Source organism: Lissotriton vulgaris, chromosome 8 (genome assembly GCF_964263255.1).
Source record: "Lissotriton vulgaris chromosome 8, aLisVul1.2, whole genome shotgun sequence".
Lineage (NCBI taxonomy): Eukaryota > Metazoa > Chordata > Amphibia > Caudata > Salamandridae > Lissotriton > Lissotriton vulgaris.
The window spans coordinates 108,584,033-108,608,594 of NC_141696.1; the positions used below are offsets into that span (position 1 = coordinate 108,584,033).

Consider the following 24,562-nt stretch of genomic DNA (forward strand, 5'->3'; position numbering starts at 1 on the left):
GGAGGGCAGGTCACTCACCACACATACACAGAGAGCTCACGCACTTTACACTGTACCGCAGTGAAAAAGTGCGCAGAGGCCTAAAATCACCACCACCAGGTTCCAGAAACAGGCTAGGAAAAAGCAAAAAGTCACGGGGTGAACCTGCCAAAAGGGCCGGGTCCAACAAATGTGCTGAGAAATTTGATATCAAACTTGTCAGTGTTCAGTGTAGCCATTATGGTGCTGTGGAGTTCGTAATGACAACCTCCCAGCACCAAATACTCTTAATGGCATCACTGTACTTACAGTGCCCAGTAATGGTCCTGGGTACTGTAGGGGCACAGGGCTCATGCCCTGTGCCCACACCACTGGCATAGGGGAGCCAGCTAGAGGGGTGGCTGGTATATACCAGGGCAGTGGAGTTGTGGGCATGGCACACAGGGATGTGTGCCATGTCGACTATTTGTTTAGTTCTGCACCTAGACACTCAGCCTGCAAAGTGGGTGTCAAGGTACAGGGCCCCTAACGGTGGCACAATAAGTGCTGCAGCCCTTATGGGTCCTCTCTGGTCACAATGCCCTGGGTACCTAGGGTACCATTTACTAGGGACTGATATGTGGCCAGAGATGCCAATTGGGTTTAGGCTTTAGTATAGTTTTTAGGGAAGGAAAACAGGCCCTGGGTACCGGATGAACCCAGAGCACACCTAGGAAAAGTGAATCAGGTATCAGGCAAAAAGTGGGGGGGTACTGCAACAGAACTCACTTTCTCACATTAAGGACAGGTGGATAAAATTGAAATCTGGTCCTGGGAGGAGGGTTATTAGAATGGAGATAGGCAGGCGTTGAAAAGTTTAATTAGTATTGTGGATTTTAATTGATTTTGGGAGTAGTGCTTTTGCATCAATATAATGTATAACATAGTAATGAATCATATTACAATGAATTGATTGGTGTATATATTTCCTTTTTCAGCCCTGAGGAAGTCCTGACTTAGGACGAAACGCGTAGGCTGAAAAGATTTGATGAAATTGAATCAATGATATTATATTTGCTTTCATTAATAAATTTGGAACATTGTTAGAATTGAAAAACTGGCCTGTGGACTGGACTTTCTTTGAGAAATTCAATAATTGATTGATAAAATTGAAATACAGAGAAACGCTCCTTTCCTATTGGTAAGGTTTCAATGAGGACAGTAGCCTGTGAGCAGTGAACCACGGGGATTGGAGCTTGGTCACTGGAATTGGAAGAATAACGACTAGTGCGCATGTGTCAAGCTTCACCACCTTGTGTTTAGTGAATTATTAAAGGCAGCAATAGTTAGGATCGAATCCTGGGGGACACAGTTCAGAGTTGTATTCTTGAGTGAATAATGTGCAAAATGCAAAAATATATTACATAGCAGCAGTCAACACTCCGGAGGTCTAGTTATATTAGTTTTCAAAGGAAGAGTATATTTTGTTTTGATAATAACTATGGAGCCATTTGACAAATCTGCATGCAACTTTCCTAAACATTAAAAAACGTCAAAAAAAAAGGGGTTAGGTCACAAAACATGGATTTCCCCATGTAAAATCCTATAGGAACCATGGCTCTATTACATAGAAAACAGCTGAAAGAAATTACACCAAATTTGGCACAAGTTAGAACTTTACTCGGAAAGCATGCTTTGTATAATGGAGTAAATCTGTACAACCGTTTGAGAAATACACCTTAAGAGAGATGCTCAGGTATCAAGCAATCTATTAGCAAGCTACAACCAAGAAGAAAATGTTTTGGATGTTACTTCTTAACTCAATGTCCAGGTCTAGAAAACGTTTTTTAAATAGGGCAAAAGGGGCAAGGTAGGGATACCGTGACCCCCAGGTACTGTTTATGAGGAAATCAGAGGGACACAAAGCCTCCCAGAGGACGTTTGCGTGTCACTGCGGTACCATGGGGTTGAAGCTTGAGCTGCAGCCAGCTGTGCGCAGCAGGGGATTGGGTTTTGGCCTCTTGAACAACCCCCGCTGCACGCAGCTAAAGGCCATAGACAGTGGGGATTGATCACCTGTGGCAGGGTTTGGAGAAGTCTCAAGTGTTAGTAATGTGGTGAACGCACTCCTGATTAAATTTGATTTTTCGTGGGTAATGGACTTTTTCACATTGGTCGGTGGTGCATAGATAGGTTACCCTGCTGAGCTTTTCAGGGTTTGTTTGAACAATATTCTGACATGTGTTTCCTGTGTGTCAGGACTCACTCCTAGCTTGCACTCCTTTTTGTTTTCATCATATAATTACTCAAATCTTTTGTTTAGTTGTTTGCAAATTTTATTGTCATTTCCAAACGTTGTTTGTTAGCGAGTTTCATTTCTCATATAACATATTTCATTTTCTGTACGTTTCTTTCCAAATATTTGTTTTAAACCCAATGCATTTCAAGCATGACGCCCTTCTTCAGGGGATTTCCTTTATCTGAAAACATGATATATCCTCATGAGTACACGATAAATGATATTTACAAACATTGTCATACATACGATGTATACTTCGCAAAACAGTACCTATTGAGATGGTCAATGGTTCATGCTTCAGTAACATACTGTGTATCACTCAGGGTGAACCGTGAAAGTGCTCGGTTTATAATGTAAAGACGACTGGTGGTCGTGGTGTAACGGTATTGGACACAATGCTTGTTGTACCTTACAGCCCAGTTTTAAACGAGTGTGCACACACTTAGTACTGACCTTGAAAGATTGTGCTTTTCCTTCCAGGCTGTGGAATGGAAAAGAAAGCAAAATGATACCTCGGTCGTCTTAATCAGGATCTACTTTACTGATTGCAAATAAAATCGGAACCGTGTCCTTAACCGACGTTGATGCGCTTCTCTTCTCCTCGCTAACTCGGCGTGTGTCACTCTCTACGCGCTGTTTCCCTGACTCTATGGTGTTTTCCCGATTACATGGTTACGTCATTGGCGTGCTGTGTTTACAGTTTTTTCAATTAACTGGCGATTCTATGAGAGTGTAGTATTGCTGTCTAAGGGAAGTAGAGCACATGGCTGTCGTTCGTGACTGAATGTATACATTGTACATAAGGCAAAGCCTTATGTACAATGTATACATTCCGTCACGAACGGGTTTGGAGAAGGCCTCGCCTTTGGCCAAAGGCCATTCACAGCAAGGGAATTTGCTGAATAGAATTTTTTAAAATTAAATAAAAAATAAAAAAAAGGAATTCACTAAACATATCAGTGGTTCCATTTAACATGCTGTGTGATGTATTATCTGAGGTCATACGCTGTGCATGATATAGGCACATTTTATAGTTCTCGGTAAACTACAACTTGTGATTTTCTTTGTTTTTAAACATTAGCTTTTACCTTTTTTCAATGCCTAGCGATAACACCACTTTAATCTTTGCTTTTTCAGTGTATATATTATATTTGTTTTCCTTTTCTTCCTCTTCATTTAAAGAGGTAGTGCACACTCATTATGAGGGTAGTTGGGAGTAATTTCGGGTGTTTGAGGAAACCAGAAGTAGACAGGCGTACAGACAGAATAAGTGCCTTTCAGTCAGCCTTCTTCAGCGAGACGTCTGCTGAAGTGGCATTCACAGTTTGTTTCTTTACACCAAATCAAAGCATGGAGCACTACTTCACCCAAAGGCTTACCTGACCGAGTGACATCCTGCTCTTACACAATATGCATTTCTGTATAATAAGTATCCCCCTTTAGTGCTAGCAACTACCGCTGCAAGGTGTGCTTTCACATAAAAAAAAATGAATACATGTTTAGGCTTTTAGACAACACATTTCTATTCAATGCATGCTTAAAAAAAAAAAATTAAATAAACTTTACAAGCAAAATAATTATTGGTAAAGTCAAAAGCTTGCTAGCCAACACCTCACCTATTAGCTTTGCCAATGCTTATTAACGCTGCAACCTCACTGTAATGACTGCCATTTACATGGTATACCTTTGAATGTGAATACTTGTTATATCTTTTTGCAATACACTACATTAGTCCAATAGTACATGAAAAACACAAAATTGCACACACCCTCAAAAGGCAGTCATGGTACGAATAAAGCTACCTGCGGAACAAATTAGACAGAAAACTGAGCAATCACTGCACAGATATGCCATGTAGTTTAGTGTCAACATACATGCTACCATTAAATTAAAAAATACACTGCACAAAAATGAACTCTTTACATACAATTACCACAGCACAGATATACTGATTAGGTGTATGTCTATGTACTCACACCATCATCTCATAGCAAAACACAGTGCTTAATTTCTAAGAAAACACGTGGCGGGCCGAAAATTTTGCTCAGATTTCAGTGTTTCCCAAATTGTGGGTCGCGAGCAGATTTTTGGTGGTTTGTTCAAGTCCAAGCAGTAAATAAAGATGCCTTTAAATTCTGTATTTTTCTTTTCACATTTAATGAGCTTCAAAGACGGAGGTCAAATGTCAGGCTAGATCTTCTCACATATTGCTGCTTATTGTCTAGGGTCAGGGAGTATGAACATAACCGCTACAAGATATCACTTTTGAAGCAAAAATGAAGCACATTTTTGTAATTCTGAATTGGTATTCAAACAAATACTTTAGCAGGACCAAAACAAATCAGGGCACGTTACTTGATGCACAAATGATAAATATTCACTGAAATACAGTTTCCAAACATTATCTTTTGTGTAACACTGTCCAGCACTGGTCGGGGTGCTGCCAGAAATCAAGACATAGTTAGGAAAACAAATCATTGATTCCAGCTGTCAGACAAGAACAGCTTGCAGATGTGCAAATCTCAAAGCCAGCCCTCCGTTAAATAGATGCCCTGTTGTCCTCTGGGGAGGGGGTGGCACAAGACAAACGTTGTATTTGTTAAGGAACTCCTACGGAGGTCCGCAAAATGCATCAATAGAATAAAAAAGACGACTTTAAATACAATACAAAATATATTTCCCTTTTTTACCAAAAAAACAACAGTAGGTTAAAAAGTGCTTCAGAAGAGTGAATATACTTTTTGTACAGTAATGGCAACTAATAGCGAGATTTAAATCAACCCTAATAAGGAGCCGAAAATAGTTTTTAAAAAATGGGAGTATCCTATAACAGACTTTCATTTGGTGGCGATCAAACAAACTTTCTGCCTCCTGGGCTGAATGAATATATAATTGGCACGACTGGAACAGCTGTAGCCTAATAGTAGCCCTGATTGTATATATATTTATATACACCGCTCTAAACATCTGTCCAGCTCCCAAAAACACTGTTCAAAACCCAACGAGGGGTCTCCCAGACCGAAGGGGGAAATGGGATTGACATGTCTTTTCAACCCAAACTGTCAATTACCGGGAGCGTCTCTCTCGGTCACTAAAGGCGTTAAATAAGGTCACAGGTGAGATCATACCTGCGGGGAAAAGCCCGATGCTCCGGTTACTTCTGTCACCCAATGTCACCGGGAACCCCTCCCGGCCCCGCGCGCGCACCCAGCTGCAATTCAAACCTCAGCGCCGCGAGATACAATTGGTTGACTCCTAAGGAAGAACACATGGGAGATCACGTGCGCACACAGCAGGCGCCCCCATTTGCCACGTCGACCAATCAGTGAAGTGCTCGCAAGGAAGAAAAAAAAAACGTAAATAGCCAATTGGTCGATGAAAAAAGGTTCGGCGAGACTTAACACCCAAGCGGAAACTGATTTCAAAATGATGTTGATCGTGGCAGCCATCTTAAGGCGGCGTAATTCACCTGGGGAAACACTTGAGGTTAAGGGCAAAAGGGAATAGGGGTATTTTTTTATGGTGATGTGTGTTTGCTCAGTGCAATGTACCCTAGACAGCAGAAAAAAGGGTCCGTGACGCCGCGCTTACGGTATACGCTACGTTGCGGAATCACAAAGCAGACTATAGCGTGAGGTTTTTAAATTAACATTATTAAAGAAACCAACAGTTTCTGCTGCACTCGAAAGCAACACAATATTTTCAAATCATGTTTTTATTCTTTGTTTTATCGTCGTGGCATAATTACTTCTCACATGCATTATGAAACTATATTCTACTTTTTTTTCAGGAAAAAAACACTTTCCAGCGTGAGACAGGTAGAATATCCTGAGGTTCGAGTTACTTTTGTTGATTAACCTGTTAATGGGATCGAATACAGCTCTTCGCGGAAGTCCTTCCCTGAGGATGTCATCCTCTCTAACATGGCCTCTAAGTGGAAGCAACACGATGTCTTTCATTTGTTTCTATGCCGCGTACAGTTGCCATGGAAATTCTAAACGCGTCTCTTTTAGTGTTAAGACTGGAGCTCCAGAGCAGGAAGCCCAGAGGAGGATGAAAAGGAACCGGAGCCACTGACCCAGCTCGGGATAGCGGGCCGAGCACCCCCGCAGGATGACAAGAGGTAAACACTGCCAGGGAAAGGCTGTTAAATAACCTGCTCTTAACTCACCAATTTTTTTACATTTCTTTTTGCTGCCCAGGTCCACACTTTATTTTTAAAAGTTTTATATAGCGCTAGCTTGACCCGTAAGTATCAGAGCGCTTTACATACACACAGTAAACAGCAGAAGGACATTACATTACATAGTAGGCCGGCAGTAGGGAAGCAAACCACAGGAAAAAAAATATAGCATGGGAAATAAATATGTAGTGCAGCGGAGGGGGGAGAGCAATAAAAGAAAAGGCGAGAGTGGCATAGTCCGGTCACCCACTATCCTTGAATGTCCAGAGAGAGAGGAGACAACTAGGATAAAGAAGACTAGGTTAGTTGACGTTGGTCATGGAAGCATTTGTTTCGCTTCGTCCTCACTATGAAACCGGCTGCACATAGCTTCCGATAACTCTGAGCCATGTCCCTGCAGTTTGGATGGTGGGATTTGTGACAAATACTTATGAGAGAGCAAGCCTAGAAGTCCCAGAATTTATTTTCGTTGGCTACTAATTGACTGATTAAAGCTGTTATCCAGGAATTTGGGTAATCTGAATTTCGTTATTGAAATAAAGTTGGTGTATATATTTGCCTAATTTATAATCCTGTGATTTAGCGTTTGAAGTTGCAATTATATGTACATAGGCGCTTTCTGTGGCTCTTATTTTTGCCTAGCTACCACACTTTATATTTTATGGGGATATTACCCCTGCATCTCTTGTTCTCATCCCAGCCATTACAAAGTGAGACAATGTCACCTCACGACAGAGACAAAGAATAGGAGAAAAATCGAAGGCTAGTCCCACCTGTAGCATCCTCCGCGGTCCAGTTGCATTCAAAGTGAGAACGGTGTCAGCCAGCAAGCAGCATACTTGTGCAAGGGCTTTGTCATGTTCTTTTCGAGTGGCCGCAAATATATCATCACTATAATTAAACGCCTGTGTGACGGGTTGTATTATGCGGCGAATGACATCCTGAAAAAGATCTCCACCTGATGACGCCCCAAGACGTAATCTTTTACATCTAAACAAACCAACATGGCTTAAAAAGGTGGTAATGTTCCTGCTGTTTTCCTTTAGTTCGAATTGATGTTACCCCTTGTTCAGATCAAGACGAGAAAAGACTTTGGCACCATTCAGCTGTGTAATCATGTCTGCAATGTGCGAACCTGGATGCCTTTTGCTCTCAATTGCCTTGTTAGATTGATGCATGTTGATGTAGATGTGCTTGGCACCTCTACTGTCCTTTTTGTGCACTACTGCTATGGTTGAAACTCATGGTGTCAGACCAGTAAAGTGTTCAATGATATTATGCTTTAAAAGCATTGCTAGTTCTTTCTCAACAACTTCCTACATGTGAAAAGCAATTTGACTATGTCGTTGAGCAATAGGATGAATATCCTCATTGATGTGAAGTTGCACTTTCATGGTCTTACGCTTTCCTAGTCCATGAAACAATGACGGAAAGTGATTTACTGCTGCCATGTACATATATGTTATAGTTGATGGAAATCTGACCCATGTCGGCAGCAGTACTGAAGCCGAGTAAACATGCACTTGACGATGTACCTTGAAGAACATAAATCAGTGCTTGTACTTTTGTCTTCTTGTGTTGCATGTTCGCTGCAAAGGATCCTTGACTTTGCAATGGCTGGGAGGTAGCCCACGTGTATACCTTTTGTCTTCGAAGGTGTGAGATGGGGCACTTGTAACAGTTGATTGCACTTCTCTGCCGGTATGATGTTTATTGTTGCACCTCTGTCAATGATAACAGATATGGAAGAGCGGAGATCGTACAACAGACGCAAACTATAGATTAGTTGCCTTACTGGATATTGAAGAAAAAGTCGGTGCCTGAATTTTACTAGAACATTTAGAATCTTGGGTGGCAGAGGAGGGATTATTGCCATTTTTTTCAAACAGGTTTCAGGGCTGGTGCTTCCAAGGTAAACAATATTCAAGCTCTCTCTGTCCTTCGGTATAAGGAGGCCAGCCAGAAGAACAGAACAGCTCTCCTGTCCTGCTTTATAGATTATAGTACAGCTTTCAATAGGGTATAAAGGGCCATTTTATGAAGGAATCTTGCGGACTGGGGTATACCATCGAACTTGTTAGGAGCCATCATATCACTATACACAGAGACATGGGTCCGAGTAAAAACAAGTGCAATAACAGTAACACAGAAAGTAAAAATGAACAGAGGGTTAAAACAGAGTTGCATGTTGGCACCCATGTTGTTTAATCTGTACACGGCGGATCTAGGGAAAGCTCTGGAGGGCTGTAGCTTGACCTCCCCCTAAGCTTAATTCGGTACAATTACAAATAATCCAATACTCTGATGATATTGTGGTCATGGATCACACCAAGTCAGGGTTGCAAAGGGATTCAAACGCTTTGGGTAGGTATAACAAGGCGATCCATTTATTGGTAATCCGTCCAAAACTAAAGTCCTGATATTCGTGAGTTACTGTAGGAGAAAGTTGGCAACCTGGCAGTTGGGAGGTCCGACCATCACCACTGCAAGACATTCTAAATATCTGGGTGTGTGGTTTAATAAATCTCTTTCTGCAGCAGCCCAAGTTAAAGATATTAATAAGAAAGCAGCAGCTATTACTTATGGAATTGGCCAGCTGTGTAGGAGAGTAGGGTCTGCAATCCTATGATCACCCAGATTTTTTTGCTTTTGTTTCACTGGTTTACGACTTTCTCTGGCTGTGGGCCTGCTAATCAGACCCACAGCCTGGCTGTTCTCTTTCTAAATTACGATATGTACCCTAGGTGCATTTACCAAATGGTACTGGGCCACCCTATCAGACCCTGTAACTCAGGGCATAGGTGTACCCAGGGCCGCCAGGGGCTGCAGCATGTATTATGCCACCCCTGGCTGGCCTCCTAAATTTGACACAACTGGCTGCATGACAGCTGGGGCGAAGTCGTGTAATCACGCTTTGCTTTAGATATAGTAGCCCTATATCTAACCATACAATGGACACTCGAGTTCCTATCAGTCACTCCTATGGCAGGCCTTGACAATCCTGAAGGCAGAGTGCATGGGCTCGTGTGAACTAGGCTCTGGCCCGAGCCGAGCCCGGTTGCAGCTTGCGGAACCAAGATCCAATGGCTGTTCCATGATAACGCGTACCACATCGGTAACTTCGGTGTCGCGTTATCAAGACATGTCGAGTAAGGTGTCATACGAATCGGGATGCTGCCCTCTCACCAACTCTGGCGACGAGGTTAGCATTCCGCCCTTCTAGAGGGACACGACATGTACGTAACTGTGAACCCCGGTTAAAGTTAACTAAAGCCTCAGCTCCACAAAATGGATGCTGCCACCACAGACACGAGTCTGACCTCCTGCTGCTGGGAGTCCTTCCAGCGAGGAGAGCTTGGACAAAGGGTTTCCTGTCAAGGGCGGTGTTCGCACCGTCCCAGACAGGGTTTGTGTATTCTGGGTAGGTAGGGCTTTTGCGAGAAGGTGACTGCGGAGTGGCACCCCGGTGCTCACTACGCATCTGCCGGTCAGAACCAGTTCCAGGGGCGCCAGCCCTGGCCTGGGGAAAGTCCGGCAGGGGAGAGGGGTGTAACTACCTCCCTTCCTGGTCCCACCCTTAGGGCAGGACCTAGTCATGTACCCACCCCTTTCTTTAGAATAAAGGCCGGAGCGGGGACCCTTCCAAATTAGATCATCTTTGAATCAAGAACTACTTTCTACGAAAGGACATTCAAGACTCTTCTTAAGATTTCTCCCTTGTGACTAAGGAGTAGTCACCCTGCATCAGCGGGCACCATCTAAGAACTCTGCGGTTTGCTGTAAGTCCTTCCTCAAGGAATCCGACGGCCCAGCTCGACGAGAACCGGCTTCCCTGGCACCTCTGACCTCTACCCACGTCATCAGCTCAGCTGTGATCTGTGGGTGCGACGAGACCTCGAGGGACCGGCCATCATCAGAACCTGCACGCTCTTAACCAGCACGACCTTCGAAGCAATTCCCTGGTGAGTGCTCTGGGGTCCGAGAAGCCCCGACCCTGAGCCGCTCCAGCACCGAAGTGCAGTCTCCCAGCATCTCCACGATCTGCGTGGGGCCCTTCTGCTCGCTGCTCAGCACGTTGTCTGGTCACTAGCCGCTGGCTTGTGCCCTCCTGTGACGACATCCGACAATCAACACTGCTGGTCTGGTTGCTCCAGACTGGCCCTTGCTTCCATCTTTGCGAGAAGCACCCCGGACCCTCCTGGTCCACTCAAGACGCCATCTTAGGCCCACCACGTGGCCCTGAGATCTGCCAAGGCTTGTTGCCCCATCCTGGGCCCAGCGACGCCGACAGCATCATCCTTCGTGGGACAGCTCGCACCTCCACCGTGGTTGCCGACAACGCCTCCTGGTCAGTGAGACTGCAGAGCCTAGCGTCGCCCACTCACCTGGTCGAGGTGACGGCCAACCGGTGCCATCCTGGTACCTTCTGACTACTGGCTAGTAGTACGAACTTGGTCCCCTCTGCTTTCAGGTATCAACAATCTCTGATCCAGGCTTGGATCTCTACGAACTATTCATCACTGGTCGCCGGCCAGCAACTCCTTTTCTTCCGGCTCCTGGCTCGTCAGCGAAGACCCCGACGCCTGTAAGACTTGTGCAGCCGCAGCCCTCGTGGCTAGGTAACTCGGCATTTCGGTGCCTGCATAGCCTCTTTACTCTAGGGTCCCGAGTCCCTCGCTTCCGACTTGCCTTATCGGGTCCGCCCGAGACCTTAAACTTTCCGTGTCCTCGGACACTTGTTTTAATTGTGTACTTGAAGTATTTTCCTAAGAGATTTGGTTTGTGCTTAGTACCCTGTCCTCATAAAGAGTACAGGGCTGTTGTGATTCTTAATAAATATACTGTTTATTTTCATAACACTTGTGTGGTGTCCTTTCACTTGGTGTTCAAGGGGTATATGTGGTATAACAGCTGGCTTAACACGCCCTCTCGAGTCTTTAGCCTTAGACTGCTCGTATCCACGCTACTAGGATAGCTGGTCTATAGGTTGACTTACAACCAAACACCAGAAGGGTCGTTGGAACGATACATAGCGGTCGCTAGAATAGCGAACGTTGCATATCGGGCCAACTTCTCACATTGGTGAGCAGCGGTTGGGATTTGAGCTTGCTGTTGTTTTACCACACGTATCCTAAGAATATCTTGTTGAAAGATCGCATAAGTACTGTTAGTACATATAACCAAAGCTTAGAATACTCTGAGTTCTACTGAACCAGCTGTTGTAGCTCCTCAAGGCTTAGCACACCTTGGCTGCAACTCTTAGCAAGGGAACAGTAGGTAAACACGTAGTGTAGGTAGGTGCATCACTTACACCACACTAGAAACAGTATGTCGGACAAAGGAGGAAACTCTGAGTCTCCCCTTGTGTCAGTTGACCCTCCACAGGTCATCCCTTCAAGATATACTGTGCTGAGCTTCAAGGAGTTAAGACAGGTGTGTCACTCCCGGAAGATCAAGCAGGGGTCTAACCCCACCACGTCCTTTCTGATTGGTCTCTTGGAGACTTATGATGCCAGAAAAGCTGAGACCCGTCTTAGCTCTTCTAATCCAGAAGGAGACATGCCTCCCCTCGAGGGAACCAGAGACGATCCTGACCTCATCCACCTCGCAACTGAGAACGAAGATGTGGAGGATGATGAGGATGAGGATCCCTCTGGGGATGAGGCAGATAAGGGACAGGTAGAAGTCGTCAGACTAAGCAGGTCCAACTTAAGCAAACATGATAGCGGTACTGGGGGACCCCTGGGGCCACTATCAGGTCAGCTTAACATTGGGAATGGACGAGCCCGATCTCTGTCAAGAGACTCTGGCAGATCCCTTCAAACCAATGGCTCTCGCAACTCTTCTCAAAGAGGGATGACGTCCCCTCAGAGGAGAGTGTACGAAGCTAAGGAAAGGGCAGCTAATCTGAGGATTGAAAGGGAAGAACTTGCCCTGGCCAAAGAAAGGCTTGCCTTTGCTAGAGAGCAACAGTTAAGTGGGGTAGTCCCCACTGGTGGCAGCAATGTACCTAGCAATAGGGAAAAGAATTTCGATACGAAACACCTTGGTAAGATAGTGCCCCCTTTAAACAAGGGGACGACATCCACAAATGGATTACTGCTTTGGAGAGGGCCTGCACTGTGCAAGGTGTTCCCCAGAGTCAATGGGCAGCTATCTTGTGGCTCTCCTTTGAAGGTAAAGGAAGAGACAAGCTCCTCACCACAAGGGTGGAGGATGCGAACGATTACCAAGTCTTGAAAAATACACTAGTTGAAGGGTTCGGCCTAACCACTGAGCAGTACAGGGTGCTGTTCAGGGATACCCAGAAAACGCAGTCTCAAGATTGGTCTGACTTTGTCGATTGTGCCACTAAGGCTTTTGAGGGCTGGTTGCTGGGCAGTAAGGTTACTGATTACAAAGGATTGTATAATTTGATGATGAGAGAACAAATTTTAAACAATTGTCAGAACCAGTTGTTGCATCAGCATCTTGTCGACTCGGATCTGACCTCTCCCCAAGAATTGGGAAAGAAGGCAGACAGATGGGTTCGTACGAGAGTTAAACAGAACCAGGGCCAGAATCAAGGCGGTCAGAAGAAAGCAGACCAGAAGGGTAAAGATTCTAAGGGGGAACAAAATGACCAGAAGTCTTCGACAGGTCCCCAACAACCCAAGGAGGGTGGGGGTCAGGCTCCCCAAAAGAAGAAAGAAGGCCAATCCAAAAGATGGTGCCAGTACTGTAAAAGTAAATCTCACTGGTTTAGTGAGTGCACCAAGAAAGGAGGAGGGCAGACTCCTGCCACTGCAGCCCCTAAGGCACCTGTGCCCCCTAGTACAGTCAGCAGTGGTAGTGCGCCTCCCAAGGGTTTAGTAGGGTTAACCCTGGGTTCTGAGGGGCGTGACAACTTAGTTGGCACACTCACTCAGGCTGTCCTTGTCAGTACAGGGGACGCGGACGTGTCCCCTGACATAAGTCCCAATACCTTGGGCAAATACAGACAGACGCCTTTCATAAATGGAAAGATGGCTCAGGCCTATAGGGACACTTGTGCCAGCGTCACCATGGTGACGCCTAACTTTGTGGACCCTGGACAGATCATGCCAGGTACAGAATTCCTGGTGACCAATGCAAGCAATGTCACTACCAATCACAGTATGGCAATTGTAGCTTTCTCCTGGGGAGGGGTAACTGGCCAAAAGAAGGTTGTAGTTAGTTCAGACCTCCCAGTGGATTGTTTGTTGGGCAATGATTTGGAGTCATCACAATGGTCAGAAGTGGAGCACCGGACTCACATGGAAATGTTAGGCTTGCCAGCACATGTGTTCGCCGTGACCAGGTCACAGGTCAGGAAATGCCCCACTGAACAGGTGCTGGATCCTGGAACAACGGACCAGACACCTCCCAAGAAAAAGAGCAGTAGGGTTAAGGCTGCGCCTTCCCCCTTGCCCCAGGTCGTGGATCAAGTCTCAGAGGAGGCTGACCTACAGGAATTGAGGGAAACTGAGCCTAGGGAGTTCGAACTTGATCAAGTTGAATTCTTGGGTTCAGGGGGACCCTCAAGGGAAGACCTGGGGAAGGACCAGTTAGACTGCCCTTCTCTTGAACCCCTCAGACAGCAGGCTGCTGCTGAGGCTGCTGGGAACGCCACAGGTACCCACAAGGTATACTGGGAAGATGGACTCCTGTACACTGAGTCAAGAGACCCCAAGCCTGGCATGACCAGGAGGCTGGTTGTACCCTTGTCTCAGCGTGGTTTCCTACTTACCTTGGCCCACGAGATTCCCTTAGCAGGTCACTTAGGCCAGACGAAAACGTGGGACAGGCTTGTCTCACACTTTCACTGGCCTCATATGAACGAAGATACCAAGGAGTTTTGCCGCTCCCGTGTCACTTGCCAAGCCAGTGGTAAGTCAGGTGGCACGACAAAGGCCCCCCTTATACCAATGCCTGTGGTGGGGGTGCCCTTTGAACGGGTGGGGATCGACATCGTCGGTCCCATGGAACCACCAACAGCATCAGGGCACAAGTTTATACTGGTGGTAGTGGATCATGCCACCAGGTATCCTGAAGCTATTCCCCTTAGGACCACTACAGCACCTGTTGTGGCAAGAGCCCTAGTTGGAGTATTCTCCAGAGTGGGCTTCCCTAAGGAGGTCGTCTCCGACAGAGGTGCAAACTTTATGTCGAGCTACTTAACTGCTATGTGGAAGGAATGTGGTGTCAATTACAAGTTCACTACACCCTATCATCCACAATGCAATGGGCTTGTTGAGAGATTCAACAGGACCCTAAAAGGGATGATTCATGGACTACCTGAAAAGCTTCGGCGTAGATGGGACGTCCTGATCCCCTGCCTCTTGTTCGCCTACAGAGAAGTCCCACAGAAGGGGGTTGGCTACAGCCCTTTTGAACTTTTGTACGGGCATCCTGTAAGAGGACCCCTGTGTTTGGTGAAGGAAGGATGGGAGAGACCTCTCAAAAAGCCTGCAGCCAACATAGTGGACTATGTGCTTGGCCTCCGCTCGCGGATGGCTGAATACATGGAGAAGGCATCTGAAAACCTTAAGGCCAGCCAAGAACTCCAGAAAGCTTGGCATGACCAAAAGGCTGTCTTGACTGTTTACCAGCCCGGACAGAAGGTGTGGGTGTTGGAGCCAGTGGCCCCAGCAGCACTCAAGGACAAATGGTCCGGGCCCTACACCATCCTGGAGAAAAAGGGAGAGGTCACCTACCTGGTCGACCTGGGAACTCCCCGGAGCCCCCACAGGGAGCTTCATGTCAACAGGCTCAAGGCATATGTCGACAGGAAGGACATGAGTTTGCTCATGGCCCTAGATGAGGGACAGGAAGAGGAGAGTGACCCTCTCCCCGACCTGCTCACTCAGAATCCTGACGATGGATCGGTAGATGGTGTTGTCTTTTGTGGCAGCCTCTCCGAACATCAACAGAGCGACTGTAAACAGGTTCTTCAGTCGTTCAGACATATGTTTTCTCTAACACCCAGCCAGACCGATTGGTGCACCCATGAGGTTGACACTGGTGACAGCTTGCCCGTTAAGAGTAAAATCTACCGGCAGCCTGATCACGTTAGAGACTGCATCAAGAGTGAAGTGCAGAAAATGTTGGAGCTGGGAGTCATTGAACCCTCGGACAGCCCTTGGGCTAGTCCCGTAGTTCTAGTGCCGAAACCTCACACCCAGGGTGGTAAGAGAGAGATGAGGTTTTGCGTAGACTACAGGGGTCTCAATGCAGTCACTAAGACTGACGCCCACCCAATACCGAGGGCAGACGAGCTTATCGATAGATTGGCCTCGGCCAACTACTTAAGTACGTTTGACCTGACAGCTGGGTATTGGCAAATCAGGTTAGCTGAGGACGCCAAGCCTAAAACCGCATTTTCAACCCCTGGTGGGCATTATCAGTTCGTGGTGATGCCCTTTGGTCTGAAAAATGCACCTGCCACCTTCCAAAGGTTGGTGAATCAAGTCCTTACTGGGCTGGATGACTTCTGTGCGGCGTATCTTGACGATATTGCTGTCTTTAGCTCCACCTGGGAGGATCACCTGGTCCACCTGCGGAAAGCGTTAGAGGCTCTGCAAGCAGCAGGCCTCACTATCAAGGCCACCAAGTGCCAGATAGGGCAGACACAGGTTGTATACCTGGGCCACCTTGTAGGTGGAGGCCAGGTTCAGCCACTGGAGAGCAAGATACAGTCAATCAGGGACTGGGCTCCTCCAACCACCCAGACTCAGGTTCGAGCTTTCTTGGGCCTGACTGGATACTACCGGAAGTTTGTCAGGAACTATGGTTCCATCGTGACACCATTAAACGAACTGACAAGCAAGAAAATGCCAAAAAAGGTTCAGTGGACAGCGAGCTGTCAAAAAGCATTCGATGACCTAAAGCAGGCCATGTGCACGGCGCCTATCCTCAAGAGTCCGGACTACTCCAAACCATTCATTGTCCAAACAGATGCTTCTGAGTTGGGTGTGGGAGCTGTTCTTTCTCAACTGAATTTTGATGGTCAAGACCAGCCCATTGCTTTTATAAGCAGAAGGCTGACCCCTAGAGAGAAGAATTGGTCAGCTATTGAGAGGGAGGCCTTTGCTGTGGTTTGGGCCCTGAAGAAGCTGAGGCCATACTTGTTTGGCACTCACTTCAAGATTCAGACCGACCATAAGCCCCTCTTGTGGCTAAATCAGATGAAGGGTGAAAACCCCAAACTGCTAAGGTGGTCCATTTCCCTACAGGGGATGGACTTTACAGTGGAACATAGACCTGGTACTGATCATGGCAATGCCGATGGGCTCTCCAGATATTTCCACTTAGAACAAGAAGACTCACCTGGTCAAGGTTAGCTTATTGTTCCGACGTTTGGGGGGGGGGGTCATGTAGGAGAGTAGGGTCTGCAATCCTATGATCACCCAGATTTTTTTGCTTTTGTTTCACTGGTTTACGACTTTCTCTGGCTGTGGGCCTGCTAATCAGACCCACAGCCTGGCTGTTCTCTTTCTAAATTACGATATGTACCCTAGGTGCATTTACCAATTGGTACTGGGCCACCCTATCAGACCCTGTAACTCAGGGCATAGGTGTACCCAGGGCCGCCAGGGGCTGCAGCATGTATTATGCCACCCCTGGCTGGCCTCCTAAATTTGACACAACTGGCTGCATGACAGCTGGGGCGAAGTCGTGTAATCACGCTTTGCTTTAGATATAGTAGCCCTATATCTAACCATACAATGGACACTCGAGTTCCTATCAGTCACTCCTATGGCAGGCCTTGACAATCCTGAAGGCAGAGTGCATGGGCTCGTGTGAACTAGGCTCTGGCCCGAGCCGAGCCCGGTTGCAGCTTGCGGAACCAAGATCCAATGGCTGTTCCATGATAACGCGTACCACATCGGTAACTTCGAACTTACATGTCGAGTAAGGTGTCATACGAATCGGGATGCTGCCCTCTCACCAACTCTGGCGACGAGGTTAGCATTCCGCCCTTCTAGAGGGACACGACATGTACGTAACTGTGAACCCCGGTTAAAGTTAACTAAAGCCTCAGCTCCACAAAATGGATGCTGCCACCACAGACACGAGTCTGACCTCCTGCTGCTGGGAGTCCTTCCAGCGAGGAGAGCTTGGACAAAGGGTTTCCTGTCAAGGGCGGTGTTCGCACCGTCCCAGACAGGGTTTGTGTATTCTGGGTAGGTAGGGCTTTTGCGAGAAGGTGACTGCGGAGTGGCACCCCGGTGCTCACTACGCATCTGCCGGTCAGAACCAGTTCCAGGGGCGCCAGCCCTGGCCTGGGGAAAGTCCGGCAGGGGAGAGGGGTGTAACTACCTCCCTTCCTGGTCCCACCCTTAGGGCAGGACCTAGTCATGTACCCACCCCTTTCTTTAGAATAAAGGCCGGAGCGGGGACCCTTCCAAATTAGATCATCTTTGAATCAAGAACTACTTTCTACGAAAGGACATTCAAGACTCTTCTTAAGATTTCTCCCTTGTGACTAAGGAGTAGTCACCCTGCATCAGCGGGCACCATCTAAGAACTCTGCGGTTTGCTGTAAGTCCTTCCTCAAGGAATCCGACGGCCCAGCTCGACGAGAACCGGCTTCCCTGGCACCTCTGACCTCTACCCACGTCATCAGCTCAGCTGTGATCTGTGGGTGCGACGAGACCTCGAGGGACCGGCCATCATCAGAACCTGCACGCTCTTAACCAGCACGACCTTCGAAGCAATTCCCTGGTGAGTGCTCTGGGGTCCGAGAAGCCCCGACCCTGAGCCGCTCCAGCACCGAAGTGCAGTCTCCCAGCATCTCCACGATCTGCGTGGGGCCCTTCTGCTCGCTGCTCAGCACGTTGTCTGGTCACTAGCCGCTGGCTTGTGCCCTCCTGTGACGACATCCGACAATCAACACTGCTGGTCTGGTTGCTCCAGACTGGCCCTTGCTTCCATCTTTGCGAGAAGCACCCCGGACCCTCCTGGTCCACTCAAGACGCCATCTTAGGCCCACCACGTGGCCCTGAGATCTGCCAAGGCTTGTTGCCCCATCCTGGGCCCAGCGACGCCGACAGCATCATCCTTCGTGGGACAGCTCGCACCTCCACCGTGGTCGCCGACAACGCCTCCTGGTCCGTGAGACTGCAGAGCCTAGCGTCGCCCACTCACCTGGTCGAGGTGACGGCCAACCGGTGCCATCCTGGTACCTTCTGACTACTGGCTAGTAGTACGAACTTGGTCCCCTCTGCTTTCAGGTATCAACAATCTCTGATCCAGGCTTGGATCTCTACGAACTATTCATCACTGGTCGCCGGCCAGCAACTCCTTTTCTTCCGGCTCCTGGCTCGTCAGCGAAGACCCCGACGCCTGTAAGACTTGTGCAGCCGCAGCCCTCGTGGCTAGGTAACTCGGCATTTCGGTGCCTGCATAGCCTCTTTACTCTAGGGTCCCGAGTCCCTCGCTTCCGACTTGCCTTATCGGGTCCGCCCGAGACCTTAAACTTTCCGTGTCCTCGGACACTTGTTTTAATTGTGCACTTGAAGTATTTTCCTAAGAGATTTGGTTTGTGCTTAGTACCCTGTCCTCATAAAGAGTACAGGGCTGTTGTGATTCTTAATAAATATACTGTTTATTTTCATAACACTTGTGTGGTGTCCTTTCACTTGGTGTTCAAGGGGTATATGTGGTATAACAGCTGGCTTAACACGCCCTCTCGAGTCTTTAGCCTTAGACTGCTCGTATCCACGCTACTAGGATAGCTGGTCTATAGGTTGACTTACAACCAAACACCATAAGGGTCGTTGGAACGATACATAGCGGTCGCTAGAATAGCGAACGTTGCATATCGGGCCAACTTCTCACAAGCTGTACCATTTATTAGGTTTCGCCTGGCAATCCGCTGCGCAGCAGCGTTCGCGCTGGCAAAATCTTTTGAGAAACAGTCTGGGGCTTTGTCCCGCCTTTCTGTTCCATTGGCTAGCTCCATAAATGGAGGCTAGCCATTGGAACAGAGATGCGTCACTCATTCCCCGAGCAGATTCGTGGGCGTTCCAGCAATTTTTTTTCGCTCTCTGCCCCTTTTTTTCCGTCACGAAGAGGTGGGCGTTTCCTTTTTTTTTCTTTTCAGGATGCTTGCGGCCGCCATTGTTGATGTGAAAGCAGAGCGTTTGGTCCGTTAGAGCGGCTTGTTGTCTTTGCGTCTCTTCTGCTCACAGCCGTCCTTGGCTACCATACTTCTCTCTCCCTCCCTGCAGCGCCTTTCATCCTCTGCACAGCCTACTGGTAATTTAGATAAGAAATGTACCAGTGTCGTCCGTGATTTACAGCATGCAAAACCCACATCAGGCGCGGGAACAAGATATGGAAGCCGTGTTCCTTCCACTAACTTCCTGTTTCTGGCTACCCATTTACCTGAAGTTCTCAGATATACAGATACAATTTAGGATGCAAGACTCACCGCCCCAAAATGAGTGTGCGGAGGTTTCGTTTTTCATTTTTCCGCATGTGAGGTCCTCATCTAGTACCGGTTTTCTATCTGCATTCTGGTCCCGAGATTTAATGGACTACAAGTACCAGGATGCAACGATAAACCCTGGCCAGCTTGAGGGTCTGGCACATAGAACCGGTCTATTGCGAGCTCTGGTGCACACACATTGTCGTGAAAATAGACTCGATCATTCATGTATTTCTGAATTTGCTCTTTAAGACTGACTGCCGAGACCATCTATACATCATTCACCAACAATGGAGAAAACATCTATTTCACTTTATGTTCCTGCAGTGGCAGAGCAAGGGTGACACGTGCCCCGGTGCAGGGGCGGAGAATGGACATAATACGCTTGCTGAATAGCAAAATATAACACACATCATTCCAGAGCTCCGGTGCCACTGCACCTGCTGTACCATTGATAGCCTCGCCCCTGCGCCCCTGCCATCACACATGAGAATCTTCGCATACTGACAGCAATCAACTTCGAGCCTTAAAATGATGGTCTTGTGTTTTGATGATAATAAATCATTAGCAAGAAATTATGGTTTGAACATCATTGACTTGGAAAATGGCGCCCGCGAGGAAGAGGGAGGGAAGAGGTGGAAAGAAAGGGAAAGAGAGAGAGACACGGGTGAAACACCAACACAATAGAGTGGATTAACAAGTGAGCGTGGAGGGAGTGGTTACCCTGAGATCACAGTGTCGCGAAGCACCAAGACATCCTAGAATAACAGAGCACGGCGCATCTCCTGCAGGCCGCCCTATCCGCCTACAAGAAGGATGTGTGCTCAGCCTCAGGAGGTAGCGGAAAGAACCGGGGGTAAGGGAAGGCCAGCGGAGGATGTTTGCATACGGCGTGTGCTTGTCTCTCGTGAACTGGCGATGCTTTGACTGTGTAAACCTACAGGGAGCACCTGTGTACATTGGAATCCTGGACCCATGTGTACCGTCAGAGGTTCTGCATCCGAGTGTACCGGACCACTGTGCACTTTAAGAGCCACGTGCACCTCTGTGTACTATGAAAGACTCTGGGGCTTATTTACAAGCCCCGTGCGCCGCCGGTGCGTCACTTTTAATATGGCAAAAAAGTGACGTACCGGCGGCGCAAGGCGCATGTAAATAAGCCCCTCTGTGTACAGGGAGAGCCACTGAGTACACTCGTTCCGAGAGTCCGTATCTATGTGCACTGTAAGAGCGGCTTTCTACAAGTTTGAGTATCTCTGAACACAGTGAGTGCATGCACCCAGTATGTGCCTGCATTTATTTCTGTGTACACCAAGGGTCTGTGCTTGCGTGCGCGCCTGCGACTCGTAATTCTGTGCCTATATCTACGTGCAGTAAGTGACTGTATCTTAATGTACAGTGAGTGGCTGTGTATATTTGGGGAACAACCTGCCTGTACCTCGTCGTGTCCTACCTCTGTGCGGAGAGTGTCTATGCGTCAGTGGTCAGTATTTGACTGAATTCATGTGTACACCGCATGTCTGTGTCTCTTCTGTGCCGCTTTCTGTCTAACCCTCCCTCACTGTACGAGTGCTAACACCAAGTGTGCCATGAATGTCGTGCATCTCCGTTCACACGTTGGCAGCGAGTGTACAGCGTGCACCCGTGGGAGCACAGAGCCATGTTGGGCTCGGGGGGGCTCTGCTTGTGATGACCACGCTGTACCTCCATAAACAGCCTGTTATATACCTCTGGGTTCGCGTGTTTCCTCGTCGTTGTGTAAAATGATAGACCAGTAAAGCCCCCTCTACTTCCATTTTGTCGAATTCCTCGAACCGGTGTGTACACATGTGGCACTTCCTTTGTGTACCATGCACCTCTGAGGACAGGAATGGGGGCACCTCGGTCTAGGGGTGAGCATGGAGGGCGATGTAAGCCCACATGCTAAGACTGAAGACACCGGAACACGCATTATAGAGGAGTGTTGCGCTATGACGACTTGAGCACCATTACTCGGGCGCTGTGTAGAGAGATATGCACCAACACGTCACCAGAAGAAGAGCCAGACAGAATTGAATCTCTGCAGTGCTGACTCATCCTCCAAACCTCGAAAGGTCAATAAAAATAGAAGCCTTTTGTCATAGAAACAATAGGTTCCTGTTCTTCACGGTGCTACCAATAGGGAAAAAACACAGAAGTGCAGTAGCATGCATTATATAAAACAAAATATGATGATGAGAAGGTGGATTGGTATTATTAAGGGAAAACATGCCACAGCATGAGGTAACTGCTGCACTTGTTATTCACGGAGCCACATATTGGGGAACTCTCTCTGTCTCTCTTTCTCGATATATATATATATATTTTTTTTTGCATTCCGCTGTCTCACCTCGCTCTGGAGTAGCAACCAGCCAGGGTAAGTAACACTCGGACACGGACCAATAAAGTTTCCTTTCTTCTTTATTTAGTTAGTGCAGAAAAAGTCCATGGCGTTTCGGCTCCACGAGCCTTGTTCACATGACATCAATTATCGAAATCTCTGTGCTGCATTTCAAGCCGGCAAAGTTCCAGCTAGCAGGCCCGCCTCTTCGGTCCGCGGGTGGTGCATCGCTCCACGGCCGGACTGCCCCGTTTGTAACATACTCACAAGGTGCCCTGTGCTTGAGGACGCCACTCCACGGAGACTTAGCTTGCAAAGCCTTTATTTTCACATTGCCACACGTTTCAATTGAGAAATTCAAGGTCCCTGACGTGTTTCGAGGCAGCATGCCTCTTCTTCATAGGTAAAACAATCAGTGCGCGATTGCGCACTACAACCATTTTATCCATTTTCTCTGCATGCATGCATTAAAAACTGTTTTTCCCGATGTAATCTGTTTGCCCTTGCTTAAAACTGTACCCTAACTAGTATAAACAACCTCACACTGCACTTTTTAACGATACAAGCCGAGGGCTTAATAAAAACTTTTTTTTTTTTCTCCTACGAGACAGGTATCTTTGAACTATCACTGTCTTTCACCCCACCACTCACATTTATACCCTTCACGCACACCAACACATAGTCCACTTCAAGTGCTCCTACGTAGTCGTGAGTCGCAGCACGCCGCATCCCGTAGAGGGGTGCGAAGACCCCGATGATGAAGCATGACACCAAGGGGCCTGTTGGTGTGTGAGGGGTATTTAAACAACACTGTGTGCTCCCCACCAATGTAGGGACCACTACCACTGTATGAGTGGATTCCTTTATGTACGTATAAACATGCACACACACATTTATGGCACATGACCACCTGTACTTAGCGACGCTACGACGTGTTAAAAACTAGTAACAACCACTAATAAAGGTATTCTTATATTAAAAAATAATACCCTTTAGCTTGGTTAACAATGCTTTAAATTGTTCAAAAGCATACGCTTCAATAAAACAATATATTATTATTCCATAATCACTATTAAAAAGCATCTCCTTTGATTTGTAGTAATAATTGCGCCTGCTTCCACAGCACCAGATTTGGCAAAGTGGAGTTCTACATAAAACGTATTCTCACTTACCACTATTTTGAAAAACCTGCACAAGTAAGAGTGGCAGCTGTTCCACACAGCGCTATTTATTGGAAATAGCTAGCGCTAAACACTCAATTGCAAATCAAGGTCACTGATAGCGAGTGAGAGGAACGTCTTGTTTTCACAGGAATACGAATCTTCACACACTGCGGTGTAGAGGACCATGCGTATGTACATTTATGATTACAAAGCCTCAACTTACCTGTGTAGGTTGTGTTGGCCACGTAGGTGCCAGGCGTCACCGTCAGGTTAAAAGGCACATTGGAGGTGGTGGGGTTTGCTGTGCTGCAAGGGTCTGACTGCATGCGGACGGGCGTGACCAGAACGCCAAACAAGAAGAGCAGGGCGCTAATAGTGGGAGCTGCCATAGTGTTGTTGCACCGCGTCACCTGTGTACATAACTGCTAATGTAAAAACATCTTCCCATGCCATTATCTCACCCGTGTCTGTTGTGAAATATTATATAGCGTGCAGTTGTCTGTTTTGTGCCATTCAATTATATACTTCTCTTTTCTGATTGAGGATCATTATTGTAAAGTTGGCAGTAAGAGCAATGAGGAAGGGAGAGACTGGCAAATCGATGGTTACAATGGGGTTCATTTACAAAGCTTTTATCTTGTTTAAGTTGCTATTAAACCTGGATCAAGGCAGAGCAAGTGATTGTGATTCATTAACGTGTCATGTACTTGCACAAGTTCGTTTTATGTATTGTTTTGTAACTGTATTTATATAGTGCTTACTACCCCTGACAAGGTGTGGTTGGGTGGATGGAGTCAGTGGAGGAATGGAGTGGAGTGGTGGCTAGGTGGATGGACTTAGTGGGTGGATGAAGTGTGTGTGGGTGGATGAAGTCTGTAGCTGTGTGTGTCTGTGTATGTGGCTCTGTGTATGTGTGTGTGTGGCTCTGTATGTGAGTGTGGCTCTGCGTGTGGCTCTGTAGGTATGTATGTGTGTGGGACTCTGTGTGGGTCTGTGTGTTTGTGTGTGGCATTTGCGAGAGATTAAGCTATAGGCATTGTAAATGAGAGTACCATTTATTTATCTGTTTTCAAAACCAACATATAAATAAAAATGTTGTCATTTACAATGTCAATAGCTCTAACTTTTTCAAAGGCGAGCCCGTTGCATTGTAAATGCTTGTTAAGTA

General features: G+C 47.2%; 2 protein-coding genes across 2 annotated transcripts in view; one reads left to right on the forward strand and one right to left on the reverse strand.

Moving 5' to 3' along the window:
• NUMA1 (nuclear mitotic apparatus protein 1) overlaps positions 1–5,492 on the reverse strand; it is a 739,614-nt gene extending 734,122 nt beyond the window's left edge. The window contains exon 1 of the mRNA XM_086936049.1: positions 5,386–5,492. The gene's annotated coding sequence lies outside the window, so the exon portion shown is untranslated. The remainder of the gene's footprint in view (positions 1–5,385) is intronic.
• Positions 5,493–6,247: 755 nt separating this feature from the next.
• The window catches only part of LRRC51 (leucine rich repeat containing 51), a 116,795-nt gene continuing 98,480 nt past the window's right edge, over positions 6,248–24,562 (forward strand). The window contains exon 1 of the mRNA XM_086933774.1: positions 6,248–6,380. The gene's annotated coding sequence lies outside the window, so the exon portion shown is untranslated. The remainder of the gene's footprint in view (positions 6,381–24,562) is intronic.